Source organism: Elephas maximus, chromosome 10 (assembly GCF_024166365.1).
Source record: "Elephas maximus indicus isolate mEleMax1 chromosome 10, mEleMax1 primary haplotype, whole genome shotgun sequence".
Lineage (NCBI taxonomy): Eukaryota > Metazoa > Chordata > Mammalia > Proboscidea > Elephantidae > Elephas > Elephas maximus.
Window position 1 is genome coordinate 107,101,856 of NC_064828.1, and position 18,254 is coordinate 107,120,109.

At 36.7% G+C, this 18,254-nt stretch overlaps 1 protein-coding gene across 1 annotated transcript in view; it reads left to right on the forward strand.

Annotated features, from left to right (window-relative positions):
• UNC79 (unc-79 homolog, NALCN channel complex subunit) overlaps window positions 1-18,254 on the forward strand; it is a 220,952-nt gene that overhangs the window by 29,352 nt on the left and 173,346 nt on the right. The window lies entirely within an intron of this gene.

Below are 18,254 nucleotides of genomic sequence, written 5' to 3' on the forward strand. Positions count from 1 at the left end.
AGTCCCAGTTCCATTTGCTATATAACTGATCTGTGGTCTTCACTCGTGTAACATTAATTACTACACAGGTGTGAGCAGGGAGGGTAATACTGCAGATTTGCTCATCATTTAGCCAAAAACCCAACTGGCTCATTCTGCTCTAATAAGACTCGGGACATTTTTCAATAATACTGGCTTGTGTACTAAGTAAAAATTAAATGACCATGGTAGCCTAGTTTGTCAGGAAGATTCAGCAATTGATGAGTATTGGTGTAGTTAATAACTGAGAAATTAAAATTAGACGTTAAATTTAAAGACATATATTTGCCAACAAACAGACAAAAACAACCCCAATACCAAAACCCAAAAAACCCCCAAACCAACCAACCAACCAACCAACCAACCAACCAACCAACCAACCAACCAACCAACCAACCAACCAACCAACCAACCCACCAACCAACCCACCAACCAACCCACCAACCAACCCACCAACCAACCCACCAACCAACCCACCAACCAACCCACCAACCAACCCACCAACCATCCAACCCACCAACCAACCCACCAACCAACCCACCAACCAACCCACCAACCAACCACCCAACCACCTAACCACCTACCCAACTAACCAGCAAACCCAGGTCTTAGGTTGTTGTTTGTGTTTAGATATATAAAATCAAAGATGCAGCCTATGGCTAATGGAGCTTCTGATGCTCATTCTCCACTGCCCCCCACCCCCATGTTTGTGTGCATGTTTTTCTGAATTTGGAGAGGTAAATCTGTTTGCAAAATTAGTTTTATTCAAGTACTGTGAGTTTATATACACTGGTGTTCTGAGGATCTATTTGTTGTTGGTATCACTCTTTTTCACAAAGGTGATTTAGGTGGTTCTAAGGGGATTTAACTGAATTCAGATGTCTTTTATATTCTTGATGAAAGATAAAATGTAAAAAATGTTAGAGATATTAAAATCTAGGTTTCCTTTGGGGAGGGTGGGGGAGGACTTTGAGGGCCCTTGGTGTATTTAGTCTAAACTTAGAATAAATTATATTGATCTTAATGGTAACAATCATATTGATAAAACAATGAGGGTAGACAGTGAGTAAATATTTTATTGGAAATTAGCATTATTGGTGTTTTACATCCTTGATAGTAAAAGTGAATGTTTAAGTGTTGCTAGGTGGATAATTTGTATTTAAAAGGACCAAAAAAGTTGAAGGGTTTAATAGAATAAAAGCTGAAATGACTGATATACCTGACACCAACTTCTCATAAGATCTCTAGAACAAGCATTTATGTGATGTATCAGTTTTTGTTTTTGTTTTTTTTTTTATCAGTGGGTAACCCGTATCAAACGGAATTTATTCACTTGGTAAATATTTGATGAGTAACTACTATGTGCCAGGCACCAGACTTTTTTTGATGATACAGGGTTGAGGAAAACTGACACAAAACCAGAACTCCCAGAGCTTAATACAATCCAGGTCTGGAAATTAATTATTTTATTCAACAAATATTTACAGAGTATCTACTCTTGACCAGGAATTATTCTAGATACTGATGGTAGAACATGGAACAAAACATGAAGTCACTAATATCTTGGAGCTTACATTCTAGTTGGAAGGAGGGGAAGACCAGGTAATTACCTTACAGTGTGATAAGTGCTATAGCAGAACAAATACACAAAACAAGGACCCATAATCTCACCCTGGTGGTGGGGAGGTGGGGGGAGCTAAGTTGTCAAGAAAAGATCTCCTGAGTTAGTGATATGAAAGATGACCCCTGAAGGATGAGTAGGCATTTGGCTTCAGTGGGGGAGTAATCATGAGTGGATAAAACATGTGTTTGAGGCAGAAGGAACTGTGTACGTTCAGACTCGTAGGGAAAAGAGAGACAGTTTTCAGGAATTGGAAAAAGTCAAAGGCAGCCAAGCAGTAGGTGCAGTAAGCAGAAAGCCTAATCAGCCTGTGAAGGAGTTTGGGTTTTATCCTAATGACAAAGGAAAGCCACAGGTTTTAAATGGAGAAGGCACGTAATGTAATTTGCCTGTTCAGAGCATTCTGTTTTTTTAAATTGTACTTCAACTGAAGGTTTATAGAACAAACTAGTTTCTCATTAAACACTACACATGTTGTTCTATGATATTGGTTAACCACCCCACTACATGTCAGCACTCTCCCTTCTCAACCTTGGATTCCCTATTACCAGCTTTCCTGTTCCCTTCTGCCTTCTAGCCTTGCCCCTGTGCTGGTATGCCCCTTTAGTCTCATTTTGTTTTACAGGCCTGTCCAATCTTTGGCTGAGGTATGAACCTCAGGAGTGACTTCGTTACTAAGCTGAAAGGGTGTCCGGGGGCCGTACTCTCAGGGCTTCTCCAGTCAGGGCATTCTAGAAGCCTGGAAAACTGACAGTTGCTTCCACTTACACTTGTGAACATAGCCTTTAGGAAAGACCAGCTGAATCTGTGTTCACTAAAATAGCTTAGCATAAGCCTACTAAGATTAGAGTAACTCCTTCACTTTCTCTTGGGCTATCTGAACAAGATGTCTCTGCTCTAAGACCATTCACTGTAACCACACATCCGTACTTCCATTCTTTCAACAGTGTGTTATTATGCATTTTGTGTCTACCATATGCCAGGCACTACCCTAAGCACCAGAGAAGTCATTCTTTTGGAACTATCATTTTAGTATACCATGATATTCTGTATAGAAAACAGAAGATTATGAAAAGAATTAGTCATTGTGGTCCTTATATTTACTGTTTACTGAGCTCAGGCTGCTCGCCAGGCATTGTTCTAGCTGCTTATTATCTCATTTAATTTTATAGCCTTCTCCTTATGGATCACAATTTATGGACCAAGAACCATATTAGGTTTTACAGATATTCTCTCAATTAATCCTTACAAATGTAGGCTTTTTATATCAATTCTACAAAATGAGGAGTGGGATACAGTTTAAGTAATATGCGTATGTTCACACAGATAGTAAGGGACAGAGCTAGGATGGGAATCTAGATCATCTTAATTGAAAACCTGTATTTTTCTGCTATAACAATGTGACGTCACTTCTGTCAATTCAGTTCTTTAATTAGACTTTAGCTGGAGCATTAGAATTTTTCTGCAATGCCTGCTGCAATGGAAGACACATAAAGGATATGATCAGTATTTAGATGACACTACAATCTCAAATACTCTTAATAATAAAAATGATACTGAGACAGAATTTTATGGGATTTAGAAGCTCCAAGATGAAATGCTTTCTTAGGGATCAGCAACTTTTGTATGTTTTCCCAGTGATTTATTTTCTTTTTAAAAAGTATTTTTTTTATAATAGGAAAATTTGCTTATAGAAAGATTCTAGAAATGTACAAGAAAAAAAAAAACAAAAAACCTACCACCACCCAGAAATGAATCATGGTTAACATTTGGTATATTTCCTTTCATTTTTTTTTTTTTTTGATACACATTTTTAAGTAAAAATGAGATCATACTGTCTATAATTATACAAGGTTTTCTCCCAACCTTTTATTATGAAATTTTTCAAATACAGAAAAGTTGGAAGAATAATACTGTAAATACACATGTATCCTCCACATTGATTCAATATTTGTTAACAATTTGTCATATTTTATCTATCTATATGTATGTAAATTACATAGTGCTTCTTAGGCATAGCAACAGGAATATTCACAGGTCTTATGAGGAAGACAAGCTAATGAGGTTTTAGTGATCTATAATGTTTGTTTCTCTTGGATTTGTTAGTATTTATCTCCACTACTCATTTGTCAGTTTGTCATACTGTGGTGGCTTGCATGTCGATGTGATGCTGGAAACTATGCCACCAGTATTTTGAATATCAGTAGGATCACCCATGGTGGACAGGTTTCAGTGAAGCTTCCAGACTAAACTAGAAGGACCTGGTGATCTACTCCTAAAAATAATTGGCCAATGAAAACCTTACGAATAGCGGCAGAACATTGTCCCATATAGTGCCAAAAGATGAGCCTCTCAGGTTGGAAGACACTGAGAATACAACTGGGAAAAGCTGCCTCCTCAAAGTAGAGTTGACTTTAATGACGTGGATGGAGCCAAGCTTTTGGGACCTTCATTTGTTGATGTGGCACAACTCAAAATGAGAAGAAACAGCTGCAAACATCTATCAGTAATTCGAAAGTGGAATATATGAAGTATGAATCTAGGAAATTTGGAAGTTGTCAAAAATGAAATGGAACCATAAACATCAGTATCCTAGGCATTAGTGAGCTGAAATGGTCTGGTATTTGCTGTTTTGAATCAGACAATCATATGGTCTACTATGTTGGGAATGACAAACTGAAGAGGAATGGCATTGCATTCATTGTCAAAAAGAACCCTTCAGGATCTATCCTGAAGTACAATGCTGTCAGTGGTAGGATAATATCTGTGTGCTACAAGCAGGACCAGTTAATATGACTATTATTCAAATTTACACACCAACCACTAATGGCAAAGATGAAGAAACTGAAAATTTTTACCAACTTCTGCAATCTGAAATTGATCATACGTGCATTCAAGATGCATTGATAATTACTGGTGATTGGAATGTGGAAGCTGGAAACAAAGAAGAAGGATCAATAGTTGGAAAATATGGCCTTGGTGATAGAAATGATGCCGGAGATTGCATGATAGAATTTTGCGAGGCCTATTCATTGGAAATACCTTTTTTCAACAACAAAAATGGTGACCATACCCATGGACCTTGGCAGATGGAACACAAAGGAATCAAATTGGCTACAACTGTGGAAAGAGATGATGGAGAAGCTCGATATTATCAGTTAGAACGAGGCTGGGGGGCCGACTGTGGAAAAGACCATCAATTGCTCATATGAAAGGTCAAGTTGAAGCTGAAGAAAATTGCGACAAGTCTATGAAAGTCAAATATAACCTCGAGCATATCCCACCTGAACTTGGAGACCATCCCAAGAATGGATTTGATGCACTGAACACTAATGACTGAAGGCCAGATGAGTTGTGGGATGACTTCAAGTACGTCATACATGAAGAAAGCAAAAGATCATTAAAAAGACAGGAACCACAGAAAAGACTACAATGGATGTCAGAAGAGATTTTGAAACTTGCTGTTGAACATAAAGTTAAAGTGAATGGAAGAAATGATGCAGTGAAGGAGCTGATCAGAAGATTTCAAAGGGTGGCTTGAGAAGACAAAGTAAAGTATTATAATGACATGTGCAAAGACTTGGAGATAGAAAACCAAAACGGAAAAACATGCTCAGCATTCATCAAGCCGAAAGAACTGAAGAAAAAATTCAAGCCTCGAGTTGGAATATTGAAGAATTCTATGGGCAAAATATTGAACGATATCGGAAGCATCAAAGGAAGTTGAAAGGAATACACAGAGTCACCGTACCAAAATGACATTCAACCATTTCAGGAGGTAGCATATGATCAAGAGCCAATGGTATTGAAGGAAGAAGTCCAATCTGCACTGAAAGCATTGACGAAAAACAAGGCTCCAGGCATTGGTGGAATACTAATCGAGATGTTTCAACGAACGAATGCAGTGCTGGAAGCACTAACTTGTCTATGCCAAGAAATTTGGAAGACAGCTACTGGCCGACCTACTAGAAGAGATCGTATTTGTGCCCATTCCAAAGAAAGGTGATCCAACAGAATGCAGAAATTATCGAACAGTATTATTAATGTCACATGCAAGCAAAATTTTGCTGAAGATCATTCAAAAATAGTTGTAGCAGTTCATAGGGAACTGCCATAAATTCAGGCTGGATTCAGAAGAGAATGTGGAACTAGGGATATCATAGCTAATGTTAGATGGATCTTGGCTGAAAGCAGAGAATACCAGAAAGATGTTTACCTGTGTTTTATTGACTATGCAAAGGCATTCAACTGTGTGGTTCATAACAAATTATGGATAGCATTTCGAAGAACGAGAATTCCAGAACACTTAATTGTGCTCATGCGGAACCTCTACATAGACCAAGTGGCAATTGTTCCAACAGAGCAAGGGGATACTCCGTGTTTTAAAATCAAGAAAGGTGTGCATCAAGATTGTATCCTTTCACCATACTTATTCAGCCTGTTTGCTGAGCAAATAATCCAAGAAACTGGACTGTATGAAGACGAGTGCAGCATCAGGATTGGAGGAAGACTCATTAACAACCTGCGACAGGCAGATGACACAACCTTGCTTGCTGAAAGTGAAGAGAACTTGAAGCACTTACTGATGAAGATCAATGACCTCAGCCTTCACTATGGATTATACCTCAACATAAAGAAAACAAAAATCCTCACAAATGGACCAATGAGCAACATCATGATAAACAGAAAATACAGAAGTCGTCAAGGATTTCATTTTACTTGGATCCACAATCAATGCCCGTGGAAGCAGCAGTCAAGAAATCAATTGCATTGGGCACATCTGCTGAAAAAACCAAAACCGAACCCATTGCTGTGGAGTTGATTCCAACTCAAATACCTCTTTAAAGTGTTAAAAAGCAAAGATGTCCCTTTGAGGCCTAAGGTGTGACTGACCGGAGCAGTGATATTTTCAGTCGCATCGTATGCATGTGAAAGGTGGACAATGAATAAGGAAGACCGAAGAAAAATTGATGCCTTTGAATTGTGGTGTTGGCGAAGAACATTGAATATACCATGGACTGCCAGAAGAATGAATGAATCTGTCTTGGAAGAAGTACAACCAGAATGCTCCTTAGAAGCAAGGATGGAGAGACTGTGTCTTACATGCTTTGGGCATATTGTCAGGAGGGATTAGTCCCTGGAGAAGGACATCATGCCTGGTAAAGTACAGGGTCAGCAGAAAAGAGGAAGACCCTCAAGGAGATGGATTGACACAGTGGCTGCACCAATGGGCTCAACCACAGCAATGATCGTGAGGATAGTGCAGGACTAGGCAGTGTTTTGTTCTGTTGTATATGGGGCTGCTATAAGTTGCAACCGACTCCAGGGCACCTAACAACAACACCAACAGTATATATCAACAACAACAACTCCAATTATTTTGGCCATTAATATGACTCTTAAAGATGCAAAAACATTTAAGTTACTTGGTAATGAAATTGCAATTATGTTGTTCTATGCAGCTATGCTTTTGTAGGGGAGAAAGAAATTCTTTAGCAATTTTCTTGTTACAGTGTCCTAACTAGTAAATAATTTATCTTTTGTCAGCAAAGAACAGAATGAGTTATTTTTTTAGTTTCCATTTGAACTATGGGACGAAAGTTGTGGCATGGGATATGGATTTCCAATACAGAGTCTGTTGCAACAGCAGATAGAGAGTAACTGAAGGTAGGATTGCAAGGTCAGGTTTGATGTAGATTGCTAGTTATCTAACCCCCCATTTGTACAATTAGATTTTGAGTTCAGTTTCAGGACATCTACCAGCTCTTTTATGTCATAACTACCCCATTTTTGAGTTCTTAATTTTTTAAATCTTTTTATGATCTTGACTTTATCTCTAATTAAAAAATGTTTTAAAACTTTTTTATTGATGTATTATACACATGCAGTAAAACGAACAAATTATAAGTGTACACGGAACACCTTCCACCTTGTGCTCTGTCAGATTACCTCCTCCTTCCATTCCAAAAAGGAGCCCTCGTGGCACAGTTGTAGCGCTTGGCTGCTAACTAAAAGGTCGGTGGTTCTAACCCACCAGTGGCTCAGAAAAAAACCTGGCAATCTGTTCCCATAAAGATTGCAGTCTTGGAAACCCTATGGGGCAGTTCTGTTCTGCCCTGTAGGGTCAGTATGAGTTGGAATTGACTCAATGGCAGTGAGTTTGGTTTTCGGTTTCCCACTCCAAAGGTAACAGCTAACATGATTTCCTGTTTTTGAATTTTATATAAATGGAATTATATTGTGTGTGTGTGTGTGTGTACTTTATCCATGGTGTCGAGGAGACCTGTATTTCATTCATTTTCATTGCTTTATATATCCCACGGAATGAATGTACCACAATTTATGTATCCATTCTACCATTAATCGATACTTGGTTTGTTCCCACTTTTTGACTATTACAAATAATGCTGCTATGGGCATCCTTCTACGTGTTCTTAGGTGCCCACGTATACAGAGTTCTGTTAGGTGTATGCCTAGGGTGGAATTGCTGCATCAGGTGGTGTACCTGTATCTAACTCTAATAGATAATGTCATATTTCAAAAATGCTTGTATTAATTTGTGCTCCCACTGGCAGTGTTTGAGAGTTCTTTTATCTTCCACATTTGGCCAAGAATTTACTTTGTTAGTGTTTTAAAATTCTAGCCATTTTGGAGGGTGTGTAGAAGTAACTCATCGTGATTTAAATTTTTATTTCACTGATTGCTAATGAAGTTGAATACTTTTTCATGTTTATTGGCCATTTGGATAGCTTCTTTATATAATCTTTGTCAGTTTATATGTTGCAAACACCTTTTCTTACTCTGTGACTTGCTTTTTTACTCTCAATAACTTTTGATGAGCTGAAGTTCATATTTTTAATATAATGAAATGAACAATCTTTTATATTTCCTGCTTTTTATGTACTGTTCATGAAAATCTTTCCTTACCACATTAAGATGTACTCGGAATTAATTTTTCTGTATAGTGTGAGGTAAGGGCCATTTTTTTTTCTCTTATGAATATTCAATTGTCCCAACACCTTACTGAAAATATTTTACCTCTTTACTGCTCTGTGGTACCATTTTGTCAAAATGAAGTGTATATTTAATAGTTTCTGTCTCTGGATTTTTTATTTTGTTCAAGTGGCATATTTGTTTTTTTTTACCAATGTCATGTTGTCTTAATTACTGTAGCTTCATAATAAAATCTGATATCCAAAAGTGCAAGTTCCACCATCGTGTAGTTGTTGCTCTCTTCCACCTCTTCTTCTTTTTCTCCTTTTCCTCCTCCTTCTTCAAGAGTATCTTGCCTATTCCTAGCTCTTTGCCAAGCTAAAGAGTTTGTCAAGTTAAACATATACTCAAACTGCTGGGGTTTTGATTGTAGGGTTTTTGATTAAGATTACCTTGAATCTATAGATCAATTTGGGGAACTGACATCTTTATAATATTGAATCTTCCAATTCATGAATATGGTATAGCATCTAGACGTTCTTCAGTTTGCTTTAGAAACCCTGGTGGCGTAGTGGTTAAGTGCTACAGCTGCTAACCCAGAGGTCAGCAGTTCAAATCCGCCGGGCGCTCCTTGGAAACTCTATGGGGCAGTTCTACTCTGTCCTATAGGGTCACTATGAGTCGGAATCGACTCTACGGCAGTGGGTTTGGTTTTGGTTTTGGTTTAGTTTACTTGGTTTTGTAGTTTTCTGTGTGGGTATCTTTGATATGTCTCATGTAGTTTATCTCTAGATATTTAAATTTTTACTGATGTTATTGTCAATGATACATCTTTAAAAAAAATTGCACTTTCTCTTTCTTGCTAGTATGTAGACGTACTGTTACTTTTGGTATATTGATCTTGTTTCGAGAAACCTTGCTAAATCACTTTTTAATTTTAATAATTTATTTGTAGTTTTAGTTTAAATAACTATCTTATTGGAGAATAATTATGGTTTAATTTCTCCTTTCCAATCTTTAAGGCCTTTATTTCTTTTTCTTGCCTTATTACAGTGGCCAAAACCTCCTATACTATGCTGATTTCTAATTCTTTTGTGGCTTCTTCTTTGACCTGTGGGTTATTTAGAAAGATGATGATTAATTTCTAAACATCTGGGGATTTTCCTAATTATGTTTTTGTGTTGATTTATAGCTTAATTCCTCTGTGGTCAGACAACACACTTTGCATTATTTCATTCCTTTGACATTTTTTTTTTTTTATACTTTCTTTAGGGCCAAGCATATGGCAATCTAGTAAATGTTCCTTGTGCACTTAAAAAGAAATTCTGCTTGGCAGTTGTGGGTGCAGTCTTCTATATCTGTCAGTTAAATCAAATATGCCACTTGTATAGTTCAAGTCTTCTGTATTCTTAATGAATTTATGTCAATTTTTCTATCTGTTACTGAGAGAGGAATGTTAAAATCTTCCACTAAGATTATGGATTTGTCTATTTCTCCTTGTAGTTCTGTCAATATTTACTGTATGTATTTTGAAGCTGTATTATTAGGTGCATACAAATTTAGAATTGTGTTATCTTCATGGTGAATTGAAACTTTTACCATTATGAAATGCATTTGTTTGTCTCTAGTAATTCTGTCTTAAAATTTACTTTGTCTTATTAATACAGCTATACTAGCTTTCATGACAGTTTGCATGGTATGACTTTTTCCATCCTTTATTTTCAAGTTTTTTTTTTTTTTTTTTGGTGTTCTTATATATCATGTGTGTCTTTTTTTTTTTTTTTAATTAACTTTTATTAAGCTTCAAGTGAACGTTTACAAATCCAATCAGTCTGTCACATATAAGTTTACATACATCTTACTCCGTACTCCCACTTGCTCACCCCCTCTTGAGTCAGCCCTTTCAGTCTCTCCTTTCGTGAGAATTTTGCCGGCTTCCCTCTCTCTCTATCCTCCCATTCATGTGTGTCTTGTAAGCAGCATATCGCTGTTATTAGGTGCTGTTGAGTCAGTTCTGACTCATACCAGCCTAATGTACCACAGAACGAAACACTGCCCAGTCCTATGCCATGCTCACAATCATTGTTATGCTGGAGCCCATTGTTGCAGCCACTCTGTCAATCCATCCTGTTGAGAGTCTTCCTCTTTTCCACTGACCCTGTACTTTACCAAGCGTGATGTATTTCTCCAGGGACTGATCCCTCCTGACAACATGTCCAAAGTGTGTAACACATAGTCTTGCCATCCTTGCTTCTAAGGAGCATTCTGGTTGTACTTCTTCCAAGACAGATTTGTTCATTCTTTTCGCAGCCCATGGTATAGGCAATTGACCCCACAATTCAAAGGTGTCAGTTCTTCTTCGTCTTCCTTATTCATTGTTCACCTTTCCCATGCATGTGATGTGATTGAAAATGCCATGGCTTGGGTCAGGTGCACCTTAGTCTTCAAGGTGACATCTTTGCTTTTCAGCACTTTAAAGAGGCCCTTTGCAGCAGATTTGCCCAATGGGATGCATCCTTTGATTTTTTGACTGCTGCTTCCTTGGGTGTTGATTGTGGATCCAAGTAAAATGAAATCCTTGACAACTTCAATTTTTTGTCCATTTATCATGACACTGCTTATTGGTCCAGTTGTGAGGATTTTTGTTTTCTTTATGCTGAGGTGTATTCCATACTGAAGGCTGTGGTCTTTGATCTTCATTAGTAAGTGCTTTAAGTCCTCTTCAGTTTCAGCAAGCAAGGTTGTGTCATCTGCATATCACAGGTTGTTAATGAATCTTTCTCCAATCCTGATGCTGCATTCTTCTTCATATAGTCCAGCTTCTCAGATTATTTGTTCAGTATTGAATAGGTATGGTGAAAGGATACAACCCTGACACACAACTTTCCTTATTACACTGGCCAATACCTCCTATACTGCTCTAAGAAGGCAGCATATTGTTCTAATTTTAACTCAATTTTCACAATATTTGTCTTTTAATTGAAGCATTTAGTCTATATGTATGTAATGTAATTATTGGTATGTTTGGTTTTAAGTCCACCATTTTTATGTGCTTTTTATTTCTCCAGCCTTCCTACCCCCTTTTCCTTCTTTTGTATTGATTAAGAATATTTGAATATTTCATCGCCCCATCCTTATTTTAGTGAGTTATTCAGTCTTCTATTATTCTTTTAGTGGTTACCCTGGAGATTATAACATGCATTCTTGAGTTATCAATGTGCAGTCTACATTAGTACTTTTCTTTTTCTGTAAAATGACAGGGCCCTTAGAAGATTTTAACTTCTTGCATCCCCTCCTGACTTCTATGATCTGCTTTTATGTTATATATGTACTTTAATAATTCCACAAAACATAATTACTATTTTTCTATGCAATCAGTATTCATTAGATTTTCTTTCTTTTTTCTTACTCTTCTTCCTTTTTGCACTCTAAGCTTCCATCTGGGATTTTTAATTTTCTTTTTTCCTGAATAGCACTCTCTAATATTATCTTTAATGCCATTCTTCTGGGGAAAAATTTCCTCTGTGTTTGTCTGAAAATGTCTTCATTTCATCTTTATTTTTTAGAGGACATTTATAGAATTCTAGATTGTGGTCATTTTCTTTCCATACTCTGAAGATATATCATTATCTTTTCATTTTCATTGTTTCTATTGAGAAGATAGCTGTCAGTTATTGCTGCTCTTTTGAGATAACCTGCCTTTTTATCTCATTATTTAAAAAATTTCTCTTTATTTTTGTTTTTCTAGCAGCTTTACTGTGATATAATTAGTTATGGCATTATTTATATTTGTCTTTTGGGAGGTTGTAGTACTTCTAGAATCCATGACTTGATGCCTTTTGTCAACTTTGGAAAATTGTGGGACATTGTCTCTTTTGTTAGTGCTATAAAGTTTGTTATAACTTTATTAAGATATATTTTATATGTGGTAAAGTACACAAATATCCAGTGTACAGCTGAGTACATTTTGACAAATGAGTTTTCTTCATGTAATCATCATCCAAATAAAATAGTAGAATGTTACCGTCACCCAGAATGTAATGACGTGTCCCTTTCCAGTCAGCATCTCTTTCTTCCCCTGAGTCAGTCACTGCTATCGCCATAGATTAGTCTTTTTTTTTTTTATTATTCAAGTTCATATAAATGGAATCGAACATATGTGCTTTTTCTTTTGTCTGACTTCAGTGATTCAACCTAATATTACTGAAGTTAATGCATGTTGTTGAAAATATTGGAAGTCTTTTTTTTATTGCTGAATAAATATTCCGTTGAATCAGCACACCACAATTTGTTTATCCTATTGATGTATATTTGGATCGTTTCCAACTTTTGTCCAATATACGTAAAGCTGCTATGAACATCTTGTGTAAGTAGTCTTTTTGTGGACAACGTATGCATTGATTTCTCTTGGGTATATACCTAAGAGTGAAATTGTTGAGTCATAGAGTTTATAAAAAAAGGTAAAGATGTCTCTAAAAAGGTTATGCTGTTTTACACTTCATTCAACAATGTATGAGAGTTTCAGTTACTCTGCATCTTTGCCAACACTTGAAATTGTCAGTGTTTTTAATTTTAGGCATTTTGGTGGTATGTATCTCATTGCGGTTTTAGTTGGCGTTTTCATGATGACTGATGTTAAGCACCTTTTAGTATGCATACTGGTCATTCGTGTATCTTATTTTATGAAGTACCTGATATAGTCTTTGCCCACTCGTTAATTGAGTTGTTTTCTTATTATTGGTATTGTAGTTATTTCATTATATTGTGCCTTATCTTTACTGTTTCCTTCCTCCTATCTTCTTAAGTTTAATTTGCTCTCCTTTTTCCTAGATTGTTGTAGCGAAAGCTTAGATTGTTGATTTTCAACATTTAAAATTTTTCTAATATATCCATTTAAAGTTATCAATTTCCCTCTAACCTTACTTTAGCTATATATCACATATTTTGATATGTTTTTACTATCATTCATTTCAAAATATTAAAAAATATTTTTATATCTTTTTTGGGCTATGAATTATTTAAGAGAGTATTTTTTTAATTTCCAAATATTGGGGGTTTTTTAGTTATCTTTTTGTTTTGACTTGTAATGCAATTCCATTGTGATAAAGGAACATTATTTTTCTCTTTTGAACGCTTTAAATATGGCATTCCATTGTCTTCAGCCTTCCTTGTTTCTGATAAGAAATTAGACATCATTCTTTAAAAAAAAAAAAATTTTTTTTTCTTATTATATCATCTCTGAATGTAATGTGATTTTTTTCCTCCTTTTTAAAAGGATTTTCTTTTAATTTTTGTTTTTTCTTGGTGTTATTATGATATGTGTAAGTGGGGTGGTCTTTGTACTTATTCTCTTTGGAGTTTGCTGAGCTTCTTGAATCTGTGGTTGCACGTTATTCATAAATTTTGAAACATTTTGGATGTTATCTCTTCAGATACTTGTTATGCTCTTTTCTTTTTCTCCTCTCCTTCTGGAACTTGTTAAAACATTTGATATGTTGCAGAGGTCTCAGAAGCTCTATTCCTTCTTTTAAAATTGTTTTTCTGTGCTTTGGTTTGGATTTTATTGACCTGTCTTTAAATCCACCGATCTTTTCTTCTACTGTACCCAATATTTTTTCCAAAGTCTATCTAATGAATTCTTAATTTCATATATTGATATTTTTGGTTCTAGAATTTATTTTGGTTCTTTTATTAAAAAAAATATTTTATTGTGTTTTTGGTGAAAGTTTGCACAGGAAATCAGGTTCTCATTTAACAGTTTCTATAAAAAAATTTTTTTTTTATACATATACATATTGTCATGGATTGAATTATGTCCCCCGAAAAATGTGTATCAATTAGGCTGGGTCCTGATTCCTGGTATTGTGTGATTTTCCTATGTGTTGTAAATCCTGCCTCTATGATGTTAATGAGGGAGGATGGGTGACAGTTGTGTTAGTGAGGCAGTACTCAAGTTACAAGATTGGATTGTGTCTTGAGGCAATCTCTTGAGTATAAAAGGTAGAAGCATGGAGAGAGACAGGGGCACCTCACACCACCAAGAAAGCAGCGCTGGGAGGAGAATGCATCCTTTGGACCTGGAATCCTCGTGCCTGAGAAGCTCCTTGACCAGGGGGAAGACTGATGACAAGGAATCTTCCTCCAGAGCCAACAGAGAAAGCCTTCCCCTGGAGCCAACACCCTGAATTTGGATTTGTAACCTACTAGACTGGGAGAGAATAAATTTCTCTTTGTTAAAGCCGTCCACTTGTGGTAGTTCTGTTACAGCACCACTAGATGACTAAGACACATATTGATCAGTGACATTGGTTAAATTCTTCACAGTATATCAGCGTTCTTGTTATTTCCATTTTGTTTGTTCTGTTTCTGTTAATCTAGCTTCCCTGTCCTTCCTTGCCTTCTCATCTTTGGTCTATGGTAAATATTAACCATTTGGTTTCATCTGGATGGTTATTTTGACGCATACAGTACTCACAGGTGGTATTATTTATTTTATGGACGAATTTGTCATTTGCCTGAAAGGTGACCTCTGAGAGTGATTTGAGTTCCAAGTTTAAAGAGTATCTCAGGGTGAGATACCCAATGCGTCTGTCAGTTTGTTGTACTGTGGGGGATTGTTGTTGCTATGATGCTGGAAGCTATGCCACCAGTATTTAAATACCAGCAGGGTCACCCATGGCAGACGAGTTTCAGCTGAACTTCCAGACTAAGACAGACTAGGAAGAAGGGCCTGGCGGTCTATTTCTGAAAAGAATTAGCAAGTGAAAACCTTTTGAATGGTAGCAGAACATTGTCTGATATAATGCTGGAAGATGAGCCCCTCAGGTTGGAAGGCACTCAAAATATGACTGCGGAAGAGCTGCCTCCTCAAAGTAGAGTCAACTTTAATGACGTGGATGGAGTCAAGCTTTCGGGACCTTCATTTGCTGATGTGGCATGACTCAAAATGAGAAGAAACAGCTGCAAACATCCATTAATTGGAACCTGGAATGTATGGATATGAATCTAGGAAAATTAGAAATTGTCAAAAATGAAACGGAACACATAAACATTGATATCCTAGGCATTAGTGAGCTGAAATAGACTAGTATTGGCCATTTTGAACCAGACAATTATGTGGTCTACTATGCAGGGAATGACAAATTGAAGAGGAATGGCATCGCATTCATTGTCAAAAAGAACATTTCAAGATTTATGCTGAACTACAGTGCTGTCAATGAGTGATAGGATAATATTCATACACCTACAAGGAAGACCAGTTATTACGACTTTTATTCCTAAATTTATGCACCAACCACTAAGGCCAAAGATGAAGAAATAGAAGATTTTTTATCAGCTGTTGCAGTCTGAAATTGATTGAAGATGCAATGAGGATGCATTGATAATTACTGGTGATTGGAATGCAAAAGTTGGAAGCAAAGAAGAAGGATTGGTAGTTGGAAAATATGGCCTTGGTAACAGAGACAATGCCAGAGACTGCATGATTGAATTTTGCAACAGCAATGCAAATACCTTTTTTCACCAGCAAAAATGGGAAGTATACACTTGGACCTGGCCAGAAATGGAATACACGGGACTTAAATTGGCTACATCTGTGGGAAGAGATGATAGAAAAGCTCAATATCATCAGTTGGAACAAGGCCAGGGGCTATCTAGGGATTGGGCCATCAATTACTCATATGCAAGTTCAAGTTGAAACTGAAGAAAATTAGAACAAATCCATGAGAACCAAGTATGACCTTGAGTATATCCCACCTGAATTTAGAGTCCATCTCAAGAATAGATTTGATGTGTTGAACACTAATGACCAAAAGACCAGAAGAGTTGTGGAATGACATCAAGGACATCATACATGAAGAAAGAAAGAGGTCATTAAAAAGGCAGGAGAGAAAGAAAAGACCTAACTGGGTGTCAGAAGAGACTGTGAAACTTGCTCTTGAACATCGAGTAACTAAAGTGAAAGGAAAAGATGCTGAAGTAAAAGAGCTGAACAGAAGGTTTCAAAGGGCTGCTGAAGAGGACAAAGCAAAGTATTATGATAACATATGCAAAGACCCGGAGATAGAAAACCAAAAGGGAATAACATGCTCAGCATTTCTCAAGCTGAAAGAACTGAAGAAAAAATTCGAGCCTCACGTGGTAGCATATGATCAAGAACTGACGGTACTCAAGGAAGAGGTCCAAGCTGCACTGAAGGCATTGGTGAAAAATAAGGCTCCAGGAATTGATGGAATACCAATTGAGATGTTTCTACAAATGAATGCGGCACTGGAATTGCTCACTCGTCAATGCCAAGAAATTTGGAAGACAGCTACCTGGTCAGCTGACGGGAAGAGATCCATATTTGTACCCATTCTAAAGAAAGGTGATCCAACAGAATGGAAATTATCAAGCAATATCATTAATATCACATGCAAGTAAAATTCAAAAGTTGTAGCAGTGCATCAACAGGGAACTAGAAATTCAAGCCAGATTCAGAAGAGGACGTGGAAAGAGGAATATTATTGCTGATGTCAGATGACTCATAACGACCCTGTAGGACAGAGTAGAACTGCCACATAGAGTTTCCAAGGAGTGCCTGGTGGATTCGAACTGCCGACCTTTTGGTTAGCAGCTGTAGCACTTAACAACTATGCCACCAGGGTTTCCATATATATATCTCCAGTTCTCTGATGATAACTCTCTAAATTCTGTTTTATTTTATGGAACATATTAGGCATAATTAATTTAAAGTCTGCTTCTGATAACTTAATTATCTGAATCTTCTGATTTTATTGTCGTTTCTTTTGTTTTCTTGTATGGTTATTTGTTATTGCGTGCAAGGCATTGTATGTGAAAAACTATAGAGATAATTTGTAGGCTTGAGATGATGTTATACTCCTTCAGAGAGTTACTTTTGCTTCTGGGAGGAGGCTATGAGCATTAGCAATCTAAATAACTTTAATTCAGCTTTAAAAATATGACGTTTTCTTCCTTGATGTGACTCAGAGCTGGTCTTCAGTGCCTGTGAGTTTTGGTCTATTTCTTGTCCATCTTTCTTCCTAGGGTATAACTCTTTGGGATCCCAACCCACAGCCTATGGAGATTTTCTGGCCTATCACTCTTTGATGGTCCCTGGCTTCCAATTTTTATTCCTCTTGTCCAAAATGGTTATTGAAATTCCTGCTCCTCTTGTGGAATAGGAGAAAGGGAAATAGGCAAAGAAGGAAGAGAGGCCTCAAATGCTAGGTTAACCTCTTTAAGTTTCCTTCTTCTTTTGGATCATAACTCTCCAATAAGGCTCTTTGGTTGTTTTTTCTTAACTTGTCCAGTTTTTCTCAACAGGAAAATTGGCTTGAATTACTTGTCTGTCATTTCTGGAAATGGAACCCAGATTTTTTTTTTTTTTTCCCAACAGTGGAATGTAAGTCATATTTTTTGAGCTCTGGCATATTTAAGAATGTCTTTTTATTGCTTCAGACATGAAAGAATACTCTGCTTCACTGTGAAAAAATAAGTAAATATTGCTTCATTGTTTTCTGGCATTTAGAGTTATTTTTTTCTTTTAGAGTTATAGAAGAGAAATCCTAGACCTGCACGATTTTGTCTTTCATAGGAATCCTCCCCCTTTTTCCTTAATGCTTGGAGACTCTACTTATTATTTTTTTTAAAAAAAGAACTTTTCTTAAATATTCTGGATCTG